Consider the following 22,033-nt stretch of genomic DNA (forward strand, 5'->3'; position numbering starts at 1 on the left):
TGTAAAATCCCTGAATATTGAGCAATTATCTCTCACAAGCTGGTACAGTTTGGCTCCAACATGCCACTGACTTAATTCTTTATCAACCAACTGCCTGAGAAGAATAATGACAGTTAGCTAAGAGCAATGATTTTGAGAAACAAGACAATGGAATGTGAATAGCAAGAGAGAGGTGAAAGAAAAGAAAAGGGAAGGGAGGACTGAGAACACAGACTAGATGATGTCATGCTGTCTCTGGGAAATGTAGTTACCTAGAGTTGTACCAGTTGCAGGTGTGCAGGGCTCTTCTTGAACTGGGAGCTTGGTTTGATCAAAGAATTGGAGAGAAGTCTGTCTTCAATGAGATGATGCCCCTGGGTTCATGTGTAGGGGCCTCCTTTCTTATATCCATTGTATTTCAGAAAAAATAAAATCTGCCACTTGATATTGCATTCTTCCAGAAGTACTGCTTCCATTGATAACAAGATGATCTGAAATTGTCAAATACAACTAAAAGTAAATCAGTAACCACCTCCTTAAGACAAACAAATCAGCAAGTTTATGATTTTAGGGAAACTCTTTTCATTAACCTTTTGGGCAATTCAAGGAGAATGACATCCCTATAAACTATGAAAATTGTGGGATTTATAGACTTTTAAACTAAGGTCAAAAATAGAAATATCAACTTCCTTTCACTCTCTAGGAAAGGCCTAACCATTGAGACATTTATTTTCAAATTATCAGCAGGAATATTTTAGCTCTCTTCTCTCATGCCAAGCTTTAACACCATTATTCTGAATGTTACCATATTCTCAGCACATATTGTTGAGCATTATGATAAATACATAGAAAGGCAATCTTAGACAAATTTATTAAGGCAATTTTTCTTATATAAGGAAAGTAAATTAACTTAGGATTATACCTACTACAAATTGAGGTGTCAAATCCCATGAATAGGTTCATATTCAATGGCTCTATTATTTTTACAATTCGGAACTTATTTGGTGCATTTATGTGTATAGTCAACACATCACAATGACTAAATGCCACAGTCTGGCTGGGCACAATTCAGGAGCCACTTGTCAAAAGAAATGAACTTTATTTTTAGAACACACACCGCACCACACAGCTTCTCAGGAAAATCCTCAGAGCCCAACTGCCACCACTGGCTTCCCACAAGCCTCTCCACCTCCCCCACTCCTCCTGCTCTTGAGGCTGATTGGCTGGGTCGTGTGGGAAGAGCCAAAAAAAGTCCCTCAATGAGCAGCTCTGTGGTCTGAAAGGGCGGGGAAACAGCCCAATGAGCATCACCGCAGAGGAGCCAATCAGTTGGCAGCTAGAAGTTTGCTGGGGCCCCTTGGGCTGTGGCTCTCAACATCTCCCCCTCTCTGTTTAAACAACAAGCATGTGGCTTAGGGACCGTGCCTGCCTTAGTTTGTCCAATACTACATATGGTCCTTACCCGTTATCGGATGAGCTGACCTCAAGGTGTCTGCATATACCTTACACAGAGAACTTATAACATGTGAAATGTTTTAAGAGTTTTCATCATCAATTTTCTGTTTTTAAACCTAATTCATGTGAGTGAACTTTTTGAGGCTATAGAACAAAAAGAAAAATCTTCTCCTATGGCTGTCCCCTACTTCTGCATGTGTGTAACGTTGTGTAGCAGTTTAAAATTATTTATAAGCTACAAATTTTGAGGGCTAGCAACATCAATGTTTAAGATTATTGTCAGTTCAAATGCAAAAAAAAAGTTATATTGATGTTCACAAAAAATAAAATGATTTTCACATCACTGTTGTTTTTGATATATTATTACTAATATTAAGTTTTGACATAAAGATTTCAGGAAGGTAGTGTTTGGTATTGACAATAAGTACTCTCCCCTCCCTACCTCTATGGTGCTACTGATTGAACCCAGGATTGCACCATGGGAAGCAAGTACACTACCATTGAGTTATATCCCAGCTGAATAATAAATGCTTTTAAAGTTACTATAAATTGTCTGTAATTGTGGTGATAAATGCTGACAACTGCATAGTCATACTATGATATTTTGTCCTGTAGTTCCACTTTTCCTTGTCATTTTCTGAGTTCAAGTGGTTACTCTGGTGTTCTTGAGCTGGAACACCGAATGATGAAAGGGGGAACTGCTAGTTTTTAAACATAGAAAAGATAGGACAGAATGGTTTGTGAGAATTAGGATGATTAGATGATGACATAAGATCTGTGGATATGCACATGATTTGCTTGTGTCCCTGTCCCTGTATTTGTCTTCTAGTTGGAATTGAAAGCAGCCAGAAGATTTTCCTCAAATATGAACTTTTTGTCTGTTTGTTTGAGTCTTCTAGTAAATTGTTTAATGTCATGTGACCTCAACACAGTTGAAAAAATATTCCAAGTTTTCACCTTTGACTTAGGCAAGATTTATTTATTAAATGTGTTGTTTGTAGCAACCTGGTAGATTCTAAGGGTATTAAACTAAAAAAGATTCATAATACAAAATAGTGATTATTTTGATAGGTAATATGTACTTTGAGAGGTGAACTAAATGCATATAATAAAATTTGGGTCTTTTGGCATGTTTGTTTAAAAAAGTGAATAAATTATATCAAATTTCTGCAAGTAGGGAGGAACTATAATTTCCAAGGTACTGAAGTTTTTCCTAACTTATTCCTTCATTTGTTTCTTATCATGTTGTCCTTTTTTCTTTTTCTTTTTAATTTTGGCTGCTGCTGTGAGTGGAATTGATCTGGGGTGAGGGAGAAGGAGGGATAGAACAATAGTCATGTCTTGAAAATGAAGATTGCAGGTGACCCTAGCAATGTGGGTGTGGAGCGGGTGGTGCAGCAGGAGGGGCGACATGTTCAGAGAAAAGAGCAGCAAAAAATGAATTGAATGAAATGCAGAAGCAAGAAAATAAAAAGGCCTTTGACTTATTTGATGCTGATTGCTCTGAGACCATAGATGTGAAAGAATTTAAGATTGTATCATGGGCCTTAGGATTTGAACCAAAGAAAGAAGTAGTTAAACAAATGATAGCTGAAATGGACAAAGAAGGAATTGGCACCATTAGTTTTGAAAACTTTTTTTGCCATTATCAGTGTAAAAAGGAGTGAGAAAGATGTAAAAGAAGAAATATTGAAGGCTTTCAAATTATTTGATCATGATGATACTGGGAGGATAACACTAAGTAATATCAGGAGAGCAGCCAAGGAGCTCAGGGAGAATTCAACAGATGATGAACTGCAGGAAATGTTTGATGAAGCTGATTGTGATGAGGATGGGGAAATAAATGAGGAATAATTTTGGAGAATGATGAAGATGACCGATTTTTAATACTGTTCTGTCTCTGGGAAGTATCAACAAATTCACATTTGTTATATGATTCAGTAATGTAAGATCTGAATGGATCCATTTTCAATTTTTAGTTTGTGTATACAGATTGGTCTCTTGATGTTTATCTATGTGGAAAGTTACATTGTTTCTACCAATATTGTTATATCTGCCATACAAAGAAACAAAACATGACAGCTTCCTTGAGCCATGAATGTAAGAGCAGTGTTAATTCCAATTGCTTTTTTTAAAGTCCAGGTTCCACAGACTTAGAATTTTTTTTTAAGTTTATTGCAGTTGGCCCCACATCCAATTGAATTTGGCAAACAAACCATTAGTTTATTATTATTGTGTGACTTAAAAAGTTGATTAACATTGTCTTTTTAATTACTTCTTCAAATATGTAAAAAAAAATAGAACTGGCTGGCATCTAAAAAAAAAAAGAAAGAAAAGAAAATGAAGATTGCATTGTGTGATTATTTCCACAAGGTGACTTAGTTTGGGATTCCTGGAAGTGGACTCATGAGATTCCTGAGTAAGTGGTTTATTATTAAAGTCTTAAGGATAAAAGGGCAAAGCCAAACTGCAGAATCAGGCAAAATCCTTTTGAGGATAGCAAACCTTCCAAGGAAAGTCTCAGATCAGAGCAATTGGAGGTAAAAGCATGCCTCAATAGGGCTGCTTGGGAAGGAGAAAACTAGATCTGAGAGGATCTGGGCAGAACATTAACTGTGTCTACTATGCAATGTTCCAGAGAAAAAGAAGAAATATGAATGGTTAACAAATATATGAAAAAATGTTCAACATCCCTAGCGATTAGAGAAATGAAAATCAAATAGAAAAAAAATGTCAAAATACACTTTGAAATTCAAAAACAAACAAGCAAATACTATGCTGAGATTTCACATCACTCCAAACAGAATGGGAATTATCAATACTAAAAGTAACGATAAATGTTACTGGGATATGGAAAACAGGCTACACTCATACATTGTTGGTGAGAATCTAATTAGTGCAACCACTCTGGAAAACAGTACGAAGAGTCCTCAAAAAACTAGGAATGGAACTACTATTTGATCTAGTTAGTCCACTTTTCAACTTTTACCCAAAGGTGTTAAAATTAGCAAACTACATTGACCAAGTTACATCAATGTTTATAGCAGTTCATTTCACTTACCCAAGCTATGGAAACAACATAGATGCCCATTAGCATAGAAATTGTGGTATATATACACAATGGAATGTTAATCAGCCATAAAGAACAATTACTTTATGACATTTGCCAGTAAATGGATGGATCTGGAGACTATCATGCTAAGTGAAATAAGCCAATTCCAAAAAACCTAAGGTTGAATGTACTGATATGTGGATGCTAACCTATAATAATGGGATGGGGAAGAAAGAAGTGCATTGCATTAGACAAAGGGGAATGAAGTGAAGGGAGGGAGAGATGAGAATGGAAAAGACACTGGAATGAATCTGATGTAACTTTCCTATGTACAGATATGGACACACCATAGTGAATCTCATCATCGTGTACATGCACAAGACCAGGATCCTAATTAGAATAGGACATATTCCATGCTTGTCTAAATATATCAAAATGGATTCTACTGTCATGTGTAACTAAAAAGAACATATAAAAATAAAAAATCAAAACATTTACAATTTGTGGACTTATGACAATTGTGCCTTGATAAAACATGTCAGCGTAAGAAAAGTACTAGGTAATCTCAAATTCCTTTCCAAAATGCTTTTAACAAGGTATACATACACCAATAGTGTTTAAAACTTCAGGTGTTCTACACCTTACCAGGTTCAGTAAAAAATTTAAGAGTTGAGTCTTGTCTTCTCTATTGTTATGGTGTACTTCCATGGTATCTCTTTATTGAGAACATGTAAGGATTTTATCTTTAATACTTCAGATGCTTTTTGTATTGTGTCAGATTAGTCATAATCAAGTGAAAATATGAATCTGCTTAGTTTCCATATTAATGTTGTCATGGTGGAAAGCATTTTTACTATTAAAAGTGTGTTCTTCTCCATATTGGTTCTCCATTCATATAAATAATAACTGACTATAAAAGTCTGCAAGTGATGAGAATTTTGTCTCAGTTTTGGTTTTGCATATTACTTTTTTTAAACTTGGCTCTTGAGAATTATAAATATGTAATCAGAGAAGGATAATTTCCATTGTCTTTCATTTTTTTTCGAGGAGTATCTGGTGTCTAGGAATTGTCATCTTCTATGACTATAACCTCTGCTGTCTTGCCATTAAACAGGTATCAAGCTGTTGGTGCAATGAAACCTGAAAGAATTCTAGGCCAAATTTAAATAGTACTATTTCCTTTTCTTGAATATATTCACATATTTAAACAACCTTGAATGAGGGGTCTATCTATCTATTAATAATATGTATTTATCTACTGAATTTTATAATTTTTGGTCTTCTAGCTGTTTTGATAATTGAGAGTAAACTATGGAAACATGAAGATAGCAGACACTTAAGAAAATAATCTTATAAAACATTGAAATTTCAATAGTGAACACTTACCTCTATTTCTTTTGTTAATTTTTTATGTCTCCTCTTTTATTCTTCAAGAAAACAAATTTTTTCAATGATAGATTCTTTTACAGTTATAATTTATTCTTTAGCTTTGAAATGTTTTCCTGTATATTTAAAATATACAAGTCAGAAAAGCATGGTCCATATAAATCCTCAACTTTCAGTATTGCCATATTTTAAGAAAACTGGATAAATTAAATTTTAATTATGATACATAGAATTAGATAAATACTTCTATAGGTATACTGGATACATAACTGTTATTCAAACAAAGCTACCTTACTTTGAAAACTCAGAAGTAAAAACAAATTAAGACAAAGAAAAGTGGAATTTATGGTGGCATTTGCCTGGCAATAATGCAAAGTATACTTAATAGCAAAAAAAAATGGTATTTTATGTTTGTACTTTTTATTGACTATTCTTTGAAGAATAGTAAGAGAAATACAAAGATGCTTAAGGTGCAATTCTTAATTCAGATTCTTTGCATAACAGCATTAATCATACCAAATTCATTTAAATTGTTCTAGATGCATTAGCATAGAAGCTAGAGCCTCAACCTTTTTCTGAATTATACTTTTTGCAACAAATGGATTAATTGTTCACTGTGATTTTGTTTGACTATATGTTTTTAGAAATCCACAATGTTTTTGTAAATATTTCCTTTATGCATTTGCGCATTTGAGATAGTTGTATAACTTATATACTTATCTATGTTCTTAAAAATTGTGTTCTTAAAAATTCTTAAAAATAGTTTCTGAATGTAGTAAAATAGCATTTTATTAAGTTAATGATAAATGTACTATTTAATATATATTTAGAATTAGGATAAAAGAAAAAGTTTTGATTAGTAACAATTCAAACCTGTACTTGTGTCATTTAGTTCCCTCCTGGATTTTAGAGATCTTGCATAAGTTCCACTTTCATTGTCTTTAGTTTTTTAACTAGATCTCATTTTTCACAGAGTTTAATTATACATGACCATTGGACTTCTATCTCCCCCAAACTGTCTTTATGTGCTTTTATTTTTGCATAGTGAATCTTATATTTTATCGATCGTTCCTCAAAATCTTCTTGGGCTATGTTGATATCAAACTTTAAGCTTCACATTCTCTTTATATAAGGATTTGAGATTCCAGGCCTCCACATGGAAGTCTGGAATTCGTTATGACAGCATCCTCCTGATAAATTTTCCTCTCTGTTTCTTTAGTTTCTGCACAAACAGCTGCTATTTATTTTTCAAGCTCATGAAGTCTATTCTGTAATATATTTCAACATTATCATTATTAATTCATGGTACTCGGCATGAGAGGAAAATTAATTGTTTTGATTCATAATGTATATAGGAAAATCACATAACATAAAAATATACATTTATCAGATTCAGAAAAGAACTGATGCATAATAGAAGGAAATATGCAATAATATAACAATTACTTTCTCAGAAAGATCCCAGTTATATATTTCTTAATTTTTAATGGTCACTTAATCCTAAATGTAAAAATTTTATCATTTTGCTTTAATATTTTATATGTAAAAATACTTAAAATCATTTAATATTATATTTTAATAATATATTTATGGGTGTCAAGGAAGACAATATAATAAAAATGATAAAACCCTGACTCAAGAATTAAAAGACAGGCTGGGATCATGGTCAGTGGTAGAGCACTTGCCTCCCATGTGTGAGGCACTAGGTTCAATTCTTAGCACTGCATATAAATAAATGAATAAAATAAAGGTTCATCAACACTGAAAAAAAAAAAAGAAGAAGAAGAATTAAAAGACCTAGACCTAGGTTCCAGCAACCCTTACTGCTGTTCACTATTTTGTGTGATCATGCATAGCAAACCATCCCATCTCAATTTCTTCATTTATAAAACGAGTATTAAGATATGTGTGATATCCAATTTACCTCTCTAGGGCTTTGTCATGGCTAACTGGTGCCTCCTTAAAAGGAGTTTTCCTAGCATCCATCTTCCTGGTTTTCCTTAGCTATCTCTGAGCATTCCTTCTTAATCTCAGAGGATTTCTTCAAACATAGGTCTTCCTCAGAGTTCACGAATTTATCATTTCCTCTTTTCTCTCCCTACATAACCCTTGGGTTACCTTGCCCATATTTATATTTTGAGCTATGTATTTGAATTCCATAACCAAATGCCATTGGCCATCGTAAACTCATCATGTCCAAAAGACTAATTCTTCCTCCCTTCATAGCCTATTTCCCCTTGTATCAGTTATCTATTGCCAGAACCACAAAAACCTCAGTGACACAACAATAAATAGGTGTTCATTGCTGACATGACTGGGGAAAAAAAGGGGGTTGGCTAGGTGATTCACATGACTGGGAGAAGTGGGATTGGCTAGCTTGGCTAGGTGGTTGTACTCACATCTCAAACACCTAAGGTGTTTTTTATTTATTTTTATATATATTTACTTATCTATCTATCTATCTATCATCTATCTATCTATTTATTTATTTATTTGTATGTGTGTATAGCTGAGAATTAAATCTAGGGCCTTGCATGCTAGGCAAGTGGTCACTGGAGTCACTCCCTGCCCTGGGACTTATATTCAAAATTGCTTTTAGACAGAAATTTTTAAACCCCCTTACACAGGAAACATATTCACTTAGTTCCTTCTCTTGGCATTTGTGAAAAAGGAACTTGAGAAATCAGCCACAGAGTTTTGGATCCAGTTTCCCATGTAAAAGATAAGAAGGCAGGAGAAAAATGGTATGGGTGAGTGCCCTTAACAGTTTCCATTGTTATTCCCACAGTATGATAATGAAACTGAGGTTCTGAGATGTTGAATAACAAAAGTAATTCATCATTTGACCAGTAAGGGTCAAATCCTGGTTTTGAATTTAGGAACTCTAGTGTTGAAGTTTGTAATTTTTATTTTTCTCTCCTAGATCAGATCAATATACATTTAATAATATATTTATGTCCTTTAAAAATATATATATTTACATTTATATCTCCTTTAAAAATATATCTGGGCTGGGGCTGTAGCTCATTGGTAGAGCGCCCACCTCGCACATGTGAGGCACTGGGTTCAATCCTCAGTACCACATAAAAAGAAATAAAGATATTAAAAAATAGGTATATCTGAAATTTAAGTATTTATATATTTAACAAAGAAAAAAAATGACTGGGGTTTGGCTGGTTGTAAGACAATTTAGGTTGGCTTGGGACTGGGCTGGCAGGGCGACTACTTTCTACTTTATGTGTCTCCTGTGCTCCAGTGGGTCAGCCCAGGAATGTCCTGCTCATGATGATAGCAGATGCAGAAAAGCCAAAGCTCAACTATTTAAGAGCTTTTAAAAAGCTTTTGCTGGAATCATATCTCCTAATACCCCAGCTAGTCACAGTATGTCTATCCATGATGTGAGAGCATTATAATGATATGGGAAAGGGTGTGGATATACAAAGGGATGAAAAATTGGGAACAAAAATGCAAATTAACATAACCCTATATTCCCCAAAGTACTTAACAGTATGGCTTTGAGAGATGTCCTTAATTCCTCATTTTCTTTGTTTCTAGCTGTGCATCAAATTCTATAGATCCTCCCACCAAAATAATTGCAGGCTATCTCTATTCCTTTTTTCTATCTAGATGGTCATTCTCTTTAAATAAAGTTTTAATGTTGGGAGAAAGGCATTGTATTAAAAAGACAAAGGCCTTCAATCCTTTTTCTGACAAAGACCAAAATGGTAAGTACACTGAAAAGAACACTGTGCTGGTGAAAAACAATTTTTGTCTTCAGTGCTAATATTTCAAATGCCCTATTGACATTTCTGTTTGGGTGTTCAATAGACACCCCAGTTAGATATATTCAGAAAATATTTAAGTTACACACTGTGTCTGCCTTTCATTGCTGTGACCAAAATACCCAATAGGAACGATGGAGAGGAGGAAAAGTTTATTTGGGCTCATGGTCTCAGAGTTCTAGTTTATTCCTCTGGGCCCAAGTGAGGCAGCAAAACATAGTTGAAGGGAGTAGTGGAAGACATGTAGGAAAGGAAGTAGAGAGAGGAAAGTAGGAATGAAGTCACAGGGAAGATGAACCCCTAGAGGGTACTTTCCCAGTGACCTACCTCCTTGAGCCAAACCCCACCTTCCTACAATTACCATTCAGTCCATTCACACTAGGATGGACCAATCAGAAGGTTCAAGCTCTCACAATCCAATCCTTGTACCTCAGAACATTCCTGCACTAATACAGGAGCTTTTAGGGGACACCTTATATACAAACCACACCACAACCAAACATGTTCGCCTTCGTACTTCTTCTGATTCCAATAAACTACATCATTTTCCACCTGGATAATCCAAAGCAATAAAGTTATTCTTAATTTTAACAATTCCCTTACACCACAACCTACTTCCCACGAAAATGTGAGAATTGGTTCTCTAACATCAATCCCCACATTTACTTTGACCAATCTTTGTGGTGTAGCCTAATTTCTAATTCATCTTCCTATTTTCATTCTTATCCTTCTCTTAGGCTCCATTTTATCAGGAAGAAGGATCTTTGAAAGACATATATCATGCTACTTCCCTGCTCAAGATTCTCCAGTGATGTCCTATTGCATTAATAATAAAATTCAAATTCACCAAAGTGGCTTATATGGCCTTATATGCTCTAGTACCTATCTACTTTGCTATCTTTCCCATCTACTATTCTCCCTTCTTCTAACCTCCTTTTGTTTTATTAAATATGCCTAATTCCTTACCAAGAGCATTTGTAATTATTTATTTTTCAATCTACCTTATATTCTCAACCCTGGGCTGGAGATATAGCTCAGTGGTAGAGCACTTACCTGGCAATCATGAGATCCCTTGGTTCAATTCCCACCACGACATTTAAAAAAAATTCTATAATACTGCTGGGTCTTGTCACTATTCATCTTTATTACTATTCCTCCAAATAGGCTTCCCTGACTCAAAATATAAATTAACCCTTTCCCCTCTCCCAGTTATTCTATATATATTACCCTACTTCATTTTCTTTGGAATCCATCAGTGTCTTAAATTCTATTACTTTATTTATTTGTTTATTTTATTTTTAGAAAACTTCTTCAATTTTTCGCTCCCCTAAATATAAAGTAACTCTATGGCTGCGGGAATCTTTTCTGTCCTTATCACCATGTTCCCAATGCTTAAGATAGTACTAGCACAAAGTAGATACTCAGTAAGTGTTTATTGAGTAAGTGTTACACATGTTCAGGAAAGAGACAGGTGTTGTCAGTTACATTAGGATATCAACTCTATTAATACAGGGAGAGAAGATGAACACTGCTTTGGTCATCATCTCCTCTCTTTTCTGATCTAACAGACTGTTAAATTCTATTACTAGCTTTAATATCTTTTTCCTTCAATACATTTCCAAATTTAAATTACTACCACTACTCCTTCCTCTTCTTCCTTTTAATCAGCCTTCTCCTCCTCCTCCTCTCTCTTTCTCTTCTCCTTTTACGCAGTCTTATGTCCTCCTTTGCTTTGGCTTTTTAAGGCAAAGTAGAAGGAAAAAAACTACACGTACTGAAGCTGCAATTTGATGAGTTTTAATATTTTTTATGTCCATAAAATCATCACAACAATTAAGATAATAAACATATCCATTACCCCCATTTTCTCCCTTTTTTTCTTTTCTTTTCCTTTTCCTTCCTACCTTTCTTAATTCCTTCCTAGGAATTTTTCTTCCAAGGAATTTTCCTGGCATGAGGATATTCAAGTATTCCTCTACTATCAGTTAAAAAAAATTATTTTATTTTTTATTTTTTGGAATGAGGTAACTCTCAATGGGCTTCTGGAGAGCTTCAGGATGAGGACTGGCTATCAGAATGGCCAAGACTTGATTAAAGTCCTGGACTTTCAGCCTTATGTACACTGCCCAGCCTCTTGGGAAAGGAGAGAGGAGAGAAGTTGAACTAATAATCAGTCAAGCTTACATGATGCAACCTCCATAAAAATATTCGTAAGTGATGAATTTTGGAGACCTTCCAGGTTAGTGAACACATCCAGGCTCTGGGAAGGTGGTATGCTCCATATGGAAGCTCTATGCAAGTCCCTTCCTAGCACCTTGTCCTGTGCATCTTCTCCTTTTGGCTATTCCTGATTTGTATCTTTTATAATAAACTAGTAATAGTAAGTAAAGTGCTTTCCTGAGTTCTGTGATCCATTCTAGCAAATTATTAAACCTTGAGTATGTATGGGGGTTAGACATGAGAAACCTTTGTTATGGTCTGGATCTGGAATGTTCTCTAAAGTCTCATTTCTTGAAGGCTTGGTCCTCAGTACAGCAAGGTTCAGAGGTGGGCTTTTGGAAAATGATTGATTATGAGGGCTCTGATATCATTGGGGGAATAATCCACAGACAGCTGAATGGACTACTTGGAGGTGGCATGAACTAAAGGAAGATGGGGTATTTGGCATTTGTTGAATAAAAGTTGACAGCCTGTTACATGAGATCAGGCATGCCCTGGGGACTATCTGTCCTAGGCCCTTACTTTTCTCTGTGCTTTCTGACTGCCATGGGCTAAGTACCTTTCCTCTGCCACACTTTCTCCCATGACATTCCTGCCTTGGAGCCAGCTGACCATGGATTGAAACCTCTGAAACCATGAGCCAAAACAAAGCTTTCCTATTCTAAGTTATTTTTCTCAAGTATTTTTGATAGTGATGAAAAACTGACTAACATTTATAGTCAGTTGGTCAGAAGTATGAATGTATGAGTGGTCTGGGAATTTTAATTGACATTGGAAATGGGGAAGCCTTGTGGGAATGATTCCTTTAACTTGTGAGACCTGATGCTGACCTCACATAATATCAGAATTTAATTGAACTGTTCAATATGAAGTTGGCATTGGGAGAAACAGAATTGTTGGCTGTTCTAGGTCCTCCTTTGTATTTCCATACAACATTTAGAAATCAGCCTGTCAATTACTCAAAAAGCAAGCAAAGAACACCACCACCAACAAAAAAATCCTTCTAGGATTTTGACTAGTATTACTTTTAATGTAATGTACTCATCATTATTTTGCATTTTCAACATATAGATTTGGTAAACCTTATGTCAAAATGATCCCTAAGTATTGCATAGTTTTGGTACTATTGTCAGTGGTATTGCTTCAAAGTTTTCTAGAATTTCTGAAGATTATAAAATTCTATATATTTCTGCTCATATATAGAAATATAATGGGTTCTTTGTATATCAATCTTATATCCTACAACTAACTTTTTAGTATTAAGAGCTTTCTTACAGATTATTGGGATTTTCTAAAAATAATCATGCTACCTGTGAATAGAAACAGGTTAATTTTTCTTTCTCATCTGGATACCTTTTATTTATTTCTGTATTTACATCATTGTACTGGCTCTAATTCCAAGTAAATTCCTGAATAGAAATAAGAGCAGACATCCTTGCATTGATCTTCATCTTAAGAGAGAAACAATCAGTCTTCCAACCTTAGATATATGGTTGTCTTTAGGATTTTTTTTTAAGATCCTAATTTGCTAGGACATTTTTGTCATGAATAGATGTTGGATTAATGAGAAATTCTTCATATATATATATATATATATATATATATATATATATATTTAAAAATTCTCTATATATAATAGAAATTTATAATTTGTTTCCTGTTGAAAAACCAAAGTTTTCCCATCACTTTTAGAATAAAGTCCAAGTTCCTTATCAAGGTATATATTTTTCACCTCTTCTCAAAATGTACTCCATACTATATTAAGTTACTTAGATTTAATTTAAATTACTTTATTATCAAATTACTTAGAGTTCTATGGATGTGCAAATGCTGTTTCAGTCTTTGGTGAATTTTCTCAGATTCTGTTTATCTGGAATATCTTCCTCCTCATCCCAGTTTCCTTAACCTTATACCTGCCACAGATACCAAATAAATCAGTGAATTCCAACTGTTCTTTAAAAATCAAGATTGAAACATCACTTCTTTTAAAATCACTAATTCTTCAGTGTTAAATATGTTCAGCTACTACCTCTATTGTAGATGCTACCACCCTGAGTGCAGTTATTTGTTTACTTCATCTCCTTCCCAAATAAATCGTGAGCAATACAAGGATAAGGACAATGTTCAGAAAAAATGCTTAGCAAAATGCTCAATAGAAAGTGGGCCCTAAAGAAATAAATATCTGCAAAACTCTTTGAGGACTGGTAGGTTGTCCAGAAAATCTCTTTATACAAATCCAATACATTATTCTTGCATTATATCCTACTGTATAAATGTACTGCTTTTTATAAGGGTTCTAACGTGCAAATACTTATAAGGAATCATGTTACATTAATGTAATTATCATCAAAATATTACTGCTAATTTACTGTCTGTCAAAATCAGGCCCTGAACTGTCTGTGCACCAGGACCCCACCAATGACACCTTACAGATAGGTATGAGGTCATTAATTTATACCTTACAAAATCCTGGAAGGAGGTATTATTATTATCTCCATTTTAAAAATAAGGAGACAGTGACACAAATTCAAATACAGAATAAAAGTAGCAAATCTGGCCTTTCAAATAAGATGATTCATTCAGCTCCAGAGCCTATTCTTTTAATTTATATGAAATACTAAATAACAAGATTTACAAATGATGAGACTGTTTTTATATTCATTTATTTTGTCACATTCACAAAATGTAGTCATAATTAGTTATGCTACATGCAAAGAACAAGAATGGCTTCCATGTTCCTGATACTGGACTTATGGATATAATCTGAAAGGCAAGGGATAGGGGGAGGCTGCATGAAATGTTCACTGACAACTAGTTTTTCATTAGCCATAACTTTTAAAACTCTGGCTAACAATGTAATCTTCATTGAATTCAGTGTTTTAGGAAAAACTATCCAATAAAGTGAGTTTAAAATGATTCTATGTGATAGGTTTCATACACTTATATAGTTAAATGATATTGGTGAATCTTTATACTGTATTGGGAATATAAAATGTTACATAAATCTGGAATACTCATGTAGACTTTACTTAGAACAGAAAAACTGAGAGAATGAATAGGAATTTAAAATTGATTCCTAATATGAAATTCTCTTAAAACCTTCTTTCCTAATAAAATTTTGAAGAAATTTAAAAGATTATAGAAATAAGTTACCTGCAAATGAAACAGAACTTTTTAGTTTCTTTCTATTTCTGATGTTTGTGATTGTTGTTGTTTTTTTGCAGGTTGCTCTACAACTTCAGTTAATGATGATGTATCTTGTTTACCCACAGCTAGACAAAAGAATAAAGTACATGAAAAAACTAAATGCAGATATTTTAAGACACTTATGTTTCTTTACTGGAACATGAAAATGTAGGTGTTTTTTATGATTTAAAAGAAAAGTACATTTGGGATTGGTAATCCTCCCTGATTCTAGAAAAAAAAAAATGAAAAGCAATAATAGTAGGCAATTCAAAGTTGCCTACTGCAATGCCATAACTGTTCTTTTATGAACAAGTATAAATATTTTGATTGTCCTAATTTTGTTTTCATCTGGACCACTTGCACATATACTATAATTATAGTGCCAACACAACAACTCAATAGCAATTATAGTTGCTGGATTTTCATCATAGGCCTATATTTTCAGGTTGTTATGCCTTTTCTAAACACTGAGTACATTTCTTCCTGGTGAAATATAACTATCTTCTTTTACTTTAATTCATTATTCCTTCTAACACACTTATTCTTTTGTACTACTTTTTGTTATTCATCTTTTAATTATTTATTTTTTAACATTGATTCATTACCTTTTTTTTTTTTTTTTTTGATGCTGGGAATTAAACCCATGGGCTTGTGCATGCAAGGCAAGTCTTCTACCAACTGAGCTATATCCCCAGCCCAAAGTTATGCTTTTCTTACCACTTTCATGTCCTCCACTTTTTGTTGTTGTTGTTGTTGTTTTCTATGGTGCTGGGGATTGAACCCAGGGCCTTGTGCATGTGAGGCCAGCACTCTACCAAATGACCTACATCCCCAGCCTTCATTACCGTCTTTAGGAACTCCTTCACTCTTTCTTTCCTTGTTGCCTGTCATTTCATTGTCTGTAATCTCCTCTTTTCCACTGTCTGGCTCACCTTCTTTACTCCTACAAAAACATCTATGCTGTTATAAATTGTCAAATATGTCATAGGAATGCAATGACATTTTATCACTGTTACCAGTAATTAAAACACTTTATCACTGGTACCAGTAATTTTTCTATTCACACAATGATTAAGTGAGAGATTTGGGAAGGAAAGTTGAACCCTATTTGAATCTTGGTTCTCCTAGCTTTTTAGCTGTTATGATCCTCAGTAAGTTTCTTTTTTGATTCACAGTGTCCTCATCTGTACAACCTCATAGGGCTATTGCAATAATTACCACACACACACACACACACACACACAATTGGTGAGAATTAGTTCAAAGAATGCTTTAACAGTCTCTACCATGAATATAGAATGTGGGGAAATGGCATTCCTGTCCAATGTTATTTTGGTAGGGTAAGATCTAAGCAGTTGAAAATCATATGTCTAGAAGTAACTGATCTAGAAGTAACTGATAAGATGAAGAAGAACATATTCTTCTCCATTGAAAGATGAAGAGAAAATTGTTTCAACATAACAATGCTGAGTTGGCAGAAGTAAGGGCATTATGGCTTTAGGAAGAAAGATCCCCAAATCTGCCTGACCATTCCTACTCAGAGAAAATGGATCAAGTTTCTATGATATGTAAATGAAATCCAACGTCAATAAGTACTTTTGAAATGGAAGTTGCCATCTGCCATTAAACATAAGGATTTTTCTATTCAGATGACTAATCCTTTTTTAAAAATTATTAATTTATATAAAACCTGTGCATCTTCCTATTGTCCTCAAGTGATTACAAGCTTTGCAAGAAAAAAAAAAGAAATGTCATAAAGTAAGGCACATGCTAAGAAACATTCAAAATCACTAAATATGTTTCCTAAAGATTACAAAGTACTCAAGTATTAGTTACATATTTTAAAGGATTAAGACATGATATGTAAATAAAAAGAAAAAAAATTAGAGTTAAATTGCTTCCTACCTGAAGAGACTTAAGTCTATCCAGAAATATCCTACCATGCAAAAAAAAAAAAAAAAAAGCCTGAGAGCTTAACTAGCAGATTGTTATAATCACCCCTGAGAATTTATGACTCTTTCCTGTCTCTTCAGGTCACTTCCTTCAAATTTCACCTCAAACTTACCACTTTCCTGAAGTCTTCCCTGATGCTGTCCATTTACTCTGTTCATGTCATTATTCTAAGCCCTTTCCTTAGCACACAGAGCTGTCCCAGATCAGGGCTAACAAATCCAAATCTGATTTTTCTCTCAAATTCTTTAGTGTGCCTTTCATTCTCACAGACAACATCCTTAATTATGCCCACCTAACATGAAAATGCATGCCTTTATACTTTCAGACAGTTCTCTCAATAAGTATTTATATTGTGCTTGCTTTATGCTGGACATTATTATAAGTGGTTTAGATAAAACCACCACAACAAAACAGTAAAAACCATATTATACAGTGTTTATTTCATGCAGTATTCTAAGAACTTTACAAATACTAACTCATTTGGCTCTATGAGGTAGATATTATTATTATAATTTTCACTTTATAGAAAAATACAGTGAGGCACGAATAGACAAGATAGCCAGATAGTTATTGAGATGTGATTTAAATTCAGATATGTGGGTTCCAAAGTTTATGCTTTTAAATTAATTATGCTTTTTAATTCCCAAGATTATATTTTAAGGGCAGAATTATATCTTTATCCCTCCAGAATCAAATTGAACAACTCTTTTGTGGTCACTTTTTTTTTTTTGTAGTACTGGAAATTAAACTTGCAATCTCTGTGCCTACTAAGAACATAACTCCACCACTGAGCAACATCCCCATACATCCCAAGCCCCCAACTTCCTTCTTTCTATTTCCTTCCTACAAACACCTTTTCTTTTTTGAGGAACTATTCCAGTAAAGCACATTGATGGAGCTGCTGCAGCTCCTAGAGACTTCCCCTGGCCTGGCCTCAATATCATAATTTGCTTGACTGAAGAGGGAACCCAGTGAGTTCTTTATGCTCCTCCTTAGTTCTAAGTTCTAAGTTGCCTCCTCTTTTCTCCAAATCAGTGTCATTTCCATAATCAAAGACACTGTGATCACTATTCCCATCATACTCTATTTCCCTAGGGCTCCTTCTTAATCATGAAGACCCATCCATATTCACTTGGTAAGTCCCTGAATTTGATGTTGTGTTACCTACTCCTCAACCATTTTATAATCCTTCCATTGTGGTTTCTGAAAAATCCTATCTTTCACAATTTCAGTGAACTTTCCCTTCACCATTTGCCTTTAACTGAAATCCAAAGATCAAATCAAATCACTACTAATCTGGAGGTAAGGCATTGTTCCTGTTCCCTGTCAGCACTGCCAAACTAGTATCCTTCTCTTCTACTAAAACCTCTGGTTTCTTTGAAATTCATGCCATCATACTAAGCTTTACCTGTCCCTGTTTTTTAATTGATCTTTAGTTCTCTCCTCCACATATAACTTCTGACTGTTTCTGGATCATTTTCCCCTTTACATTTCTCTGGAGTTTCCACATCCACACAGATGGTAAATCTAATATCCTGGCCTTGATGTCTTCTTTCATTCATTCTTTCCAGGTACCCACAGGTATAATAGTACCTCATACATTATTTCAAATGCAAACTATGTTTTAATTTTCTAGCTCATTCTGTTTAGTATTTTGATTATAAGAGTTGATCAATCACACCAAGACTTCCAATCCATTAATACTTCCAGTCTATTAATACCTTTACCTGATCCTTCAGCCCTTCATGTATTCTTACTTCCTCACCTGGCTAAGATTCCTCTGCATGCACCCCAAATTCCCCTGGAGCTCTTTCCTTGACCTTTTTCCTGGAAAAATCCAACCAGTTTCTTCACTTATTCTCAAGTAGCTGAATATGTTTCTTTAAAACAAAACCAAACTTCCCACATCTACTTTCCCTTTTCAGCCAATAGCCTAACATCTTATTTAACTGAGATAGTAGAAAATATCAGAGGTCAGTAAATTATTCATCTACTAGTCTTTCTGAACTGGTACCCATATACTAGCCAATCCTTTTCTTACCATGAATAAAGTGTCCTTGCTCATTACTAAGGCCAATCCTCTGCTCTTGGACTTTCTCATTTTTTTAAAGACATTATTTGAGTGTTCTCTCAACATAATTCCCCTCTTTATTTGGCCATATGTGTCATCCTGAATAATTCTGATAAATCACCACCTACCAAAAAAACCACCATCCTTGATTTGATTCTGTAATCCCTGTCAGCTATTCAGCCATTTCTTGTTCCCATTTATAGGCAACAATACCTGCTGTTCAATTCCTTTCCCCTCATTCTTCTTGAACCAACTAGAACAAATAGTTGCCACTCTGCTCTTAAAGCTCTTATCTGACCTCCATGTTGTCACATTCAATGGATAACTTCAGTCTCCCTTTTACTTGACCTAATGGCATCATTTAACACATTTGATCTGACTAACTTCTCTGAAAAACCACACCTGTTTTCTTTTGACAATTCCTTCTCATCTTTCTCACTTGTTGGAATGTTCCAGGATTCAGTTCTCATCTACTTTTCTCATACACATGTTACTGGATATGCCACCCACCATCCAGTTCTTCAGCTTTAAAATCCATTTATAGACCAACAACTCCCAAATTTATATCTGTAGCCTAAAAGTCCTCTTTGAAGTACAGACTCAGGCCAAATGGCCTACTTGATATCTCCACTTGGAATTTAAAAGGCATTTCAAATTAATATGTTCCAAATTGAATTCTGGTTCCCTTTTCCATTCAATAACCACCACTAAAGCTGCTCTTTCATGTTTTTTTTTCTTTCCATTTCAGTAAGTTACAAGTTCATTTTTCTTGTTGTTCAAGCCAAACTTCCAGATTAATTAGCAGAGAGGTCTCTATAAAGGTAGAGACTCCAGGGCAATTCAACCGGACCTGCCCAAGATAGTCATGAAGGACAGCTCATTGTTGTCACTTCATAGGCCCTTTGGGAAATCTTTGACGACACCCCACAGGTAGGCTGCCCGAGGGTGTTGCTCCAGTTGTCTTATACTAGAGAGAGTCTAGTATCTTGATTCTTTTGTTATCATGCATGCTACATGCAATTTTTTCATTAATTGGTTCTATCTATAAATTCTATTGGAATGTAATCATTCCTTACTCATCCCAAATAACTGTCTTAGCAGTGAAGCCTTTCCTGATAACTCTCTTAAGAACATGACCCTATTCTTTCATCTTCTGTTTCCTTACTTTGCTTAATAGCATGTATTATTACTGGCAAATATTACCACTGACATCTTTTACATTTATATCTTTTCTGTTTTCTTCAACTCCATGAGAGTAGAGACCTACCACTTCTTGGCACAGAATAGATGTCTAACTGTGGTCTATCTGTATTCCAACTTACCCTGTTCTGACAAAATATAGCTTCTACTACACTCTCTGGTCATGCCAACATCAAAATCAATCTTCAAACTCTACTTTGAGTGGCATTTTAAGAAACTTTTCTTAATCTTTCTGGTAATATGTGGTCTCTTTCTTTTAATAAAATTGTTTCTCTGTCTCACATGATGATAGATAACATTACAGGTTCTAGAGTAAGAAAAAGCTAGTTTTGGTTCCAGTTTTGGTAAATTATTTCTAACTTGAACCTAAGATTCCTTATCTACACATGGGAACAAGAGTACCTGCTTCATTAGTGTTACTGTAAGGACAATGCATAAACTTATATAATGCATACAAAGCCCTCAGCAAATTCCCACCACATGTGTGTATTCAACATATTTATCCTTATTAATTCATCATTTTATACTATCTTTTCCCTTAGACTATAAACTGCAAAAAGGCAAATACAATGTGTTACTCATTTTTGTATTCCCTAGAATATTTGATGAAGTAACTTAAAGAATGAAGCAAATTAGATTTATACAATGAAAATAATTAAATTACTGGTACTTCTTGATCTCTATTTCTAAAGCAATGTAAGCTGAAGAACTCGTGCATGACATTTATTTAAACCAACTAATCATGAATGGATATCAGCTGTAAAATTGGGTGTGTGAGCTTTTTCTGTATCTCTACAATACAATGGAAACAAATGGAAACAATCTGCTTCCATCAATATACTTCCATCTACTGATAATTTATTAGAATTGCGTAAATCAATGGGAATTGAACTTCAGAGCCAAGACTAAAGGACTTTTTTTTAAGAATTTTTTTACAATATATTTATTTTATTTATTTTTATGTGGTGCTGTGCATTGAATCCAGCACCTCACATGTGCTAGGCAAGTGCACTGAGCTACAGTCCCAGCCCAATGTTCAACTTTGGAATCAACTAAGGAAAGAGGCGAAAGATATACATAATGAAAATTACAGAACACTAAAAAAAGAACTCAAAAGAAGACCTTAGAAAATGGAAAGACACACCTTGTTCTTGGATAGGCAGAATTAATTTTATCATAATGACCATACTACCAAAAGCCCCATACAGATTTAATGCAATTCCGATCAAAATCCCAATGACATTCCACATAAAAATAGAAAAGGCAATCATGAAATTCATCTGGGAAAATAAGAGACCCAGAATAGCTAAAACAATCCTTAGCAGGAAGAGTGAAACAGGTGGCATCACTATACCAGACCTTAAACTATACTACAGAGCAATAGTAACAAAAAGAGCATGATATTGGCACCAAAAGAGACTGGTAGACCAATGGTACAGAATAGAGGACACAGAGACAAAACTACAATTATCTTATATTAGACAAAGGCGCCAAAAGTATGCATTGGAGAACAGAAAGCCTCTTCAAGAAATGGTGCTAGAAAAACTAGAAATCCATATGCAACAAAATGAAATGAAACCCATATCTCTCATCATGCACAAAACTCAACTCAAAATGGATCAAGGACCTAGGAATAAAATCAGAGACTCTGCATCTAACAGAAAAAAAAAAAGTAGGCCTTAATCTCCATGTGAGAGTAGGCCCCAACTTCCTTAATAAATTCCTTTGGTGCAAGAATTAAAATCAAGA

The 22,033-nt window shown here is 34.4% G+C and overlaps 1 pseudogene; it reads right to left on the reverse strand.

The window, feature by feature from the left end:
• Positions 1-359: 359 nt before the first annotated feature.
• On the reverse strand, positions 360-15,951 carry LOC113177668 (coiled-coil domain-containing protein 122-like; annotated as a pseudogene).
• Between the last annotated feature and the right edge of the window lie 6,082 nt (positions 15,952-22,033).

Source organism: Urocitellus parryii, chromosome 2 (genome assembly GCF_045843805.1).
Source record: "Urocitellus parryii isolate mUroPar1 chromosome 2, mUroPar1.hap1, whole genome shotgun sequence".
In the NCBI taxonomy this organism is placed as follows: domain Eukaryota; kingdom Metazoa; phylum Chordata; class Mammalia; order Rodentia; family Sciuridae; genus Urocitellus; species Urocitellus parryii.